The sequence below is a fragment of the Pristiophorus japonicus genome, unplaced genomic scaffold (assembly GCF_044704955.1).
Source record: "Pristiophorus japonicus isolate sPriJap1 unplaced genomic scaffold, sPriJap1.hap1 HAP1_SCAFFOLD_82, whole genome shotgun sequence".
Lineage (NCBI taxonomy): Eukaryota > Metazoa > Chordata > Chondrichthyes > Pristiophoridae > Pristiophorus > Pristiophorus japonicus.
In genome coordinates, this window is record NW_027254740.1 from 2536169 (window position 1) to 2538312 (window position 2144).

The window sequence follows — 2144 nt, forward strand, 5'->3', positions numbered from 1 at the left end:
CACCTCTACACTTATCAGTGGCCTAACATTTAACGTTTATTCTCTTTCCCTATAAGCACTCCCCAAATGCATTATCTCACACTTCTCCGTGTTGGATTCCATTAAACTCCTGACCAGTTCGTTGATATCTTCCTGCAATGTACAGTTTTCTTCCTCATTGTCAACCATACCTGGTTCACCAATCTTTTAGTCACCTTCGCTAATTTGTATTCAGCGGCTCGGTGGCAAATTGTATCGCATAATACTCTTGTGAAGCACCTTGGACGTTTCTCTAATTTCAAGGCGCTAATTGTATGTAAGTTGGTGTTTACAATGTGTGTTATGTAACGTTATATAGAGTTTGCACCACAGAAAGAGCCAATTGTACCTAACTGGTGTTGCAGAAGTTAATGCTTCACACTACCCTACTTCATCTGATCCTAGCAGCATATTGTTCTGTTGCTTTCTCAGTCATGTGCTTAGGTACTCCCTCTAAAATAAATCTGTGCTATTCGCCTCAACTACTGCTCGTGTAGCATCTTCCACATTCTAACCACTCTTTGGTAAATAAGTTACTGTTGAATTGCCAACTGAATTTAGCGGTGAGCTCCGTTCTGAACTCCTGCACAATATCAAACATTTTCACCACATCAACCCGATCAAATACCTTCATAATATATCCTTCCCTAAAAATATATCTCCCTTGTTTTTCGGAAAGAATCTCCCCAGTCTGTTCATTTACATTTCCCGAAATGTAAATCCTTTCAGTTCTGACCGAAATGTTTCCTTCTTTGCTGTGATATTCTATGATTCCACGATTTAATTTTCACATCGTCTGGGAGAGGCAACAGGGCAAGCATGCAGGCGGTCTCTCTGATAATTTGCACCAACCATTGGACTATTAAAACAGTGTTATCGTGTAACTGCGATGGCCGAGTGGTTAAGGCCTTGGATTTAAAATCCAATGGGGTTTCTCTGCGAAAATATGACCCCTTTTCGCAGTGATTCAACATGCGACTTTTTTTTACTCGACTCCCTGTGGATATCATTGGAATCTGACCACAATTTATTACACTGATAGACGCGAAGCTGTTGTTCGAACTTGAAACACTAATAATTTATCAGTATTAATTATTGATTGTTGGTTTGTTGGAAATTATCTGCAAAAATCAGTGAGAAATATACACGCATGAAAAAATGCCTTTTAATAAAGATCCCTGCATTGTTAGGGAGGTAATGACCTTCAGTTAATGAGTGGGAACATGGTTTGGTTTGATAAAGTTGAACAAGATTTGACAAAATAACCGCAGCAGCATTTGACGTTGCGATTTTCTGATAACATCAGCGTTTTCATCAAAGTGAGATGCCTCATCCATTAAGCGACGTGGCCCCTGTAGTTTGCAGCAGACTAATGATGAGAATGAAGGTTTACACAGCGGAATTGTATTTTGATCAGTTCCATACTTTGCACTGCAAACCAATCAGTGGCAGTGAGCCTTTCATTGATTGAAATACGAGAAGTCACAAAGCCCCGGAGCATATGGAATTATTCATTAACTGCTGGAAACACTCCGCAGGGCCATCAGCTCTCGGCAGAACTAATGTTTTGCAGCATTACGTCAATATACTATAGATCAGGTGTGATTTTCGTTCCTGAATGTTTATGCTGCTCTAAAATACTTGCAGCCCAAACGTACCACCAAAAATATAATAAATGGCCCGTAATGAGTTCGAACACGTGAAATTACGTTATTAGTACGACGCTCTCACCAACTGAGCTCACCTGCCTTAACACTGTGCCCTTTCTTCGGAAACTTTTAAATTAAAATGCTATCATTTCTACAGCGACATTCACCTCAGCACTTCACAAAGCGGTTCAGAGCAAATTAATTACTTTTAAAGTATGATCACTGTTGTAATGTAGGAAATGAAAAATGTATAGCATGGAAGGAGGCCATTTCAGCCAATCATGTCCGCGCAGGCCGACCAAGAGCTTCCCAGTCTAATTCTCACTTCCCAGCTCTAAGTATGTTACAGCACTTTAAGTGGCATCCAAGCATTTTTAAGAGGTGTGAGGATTTCTGCCGCTACCGCCCATCCAGGCAATGAGTTCCCGACTACCGGGACCCCTGGGTAAAGATATTTACCCTCATAGCTCGTCTAAC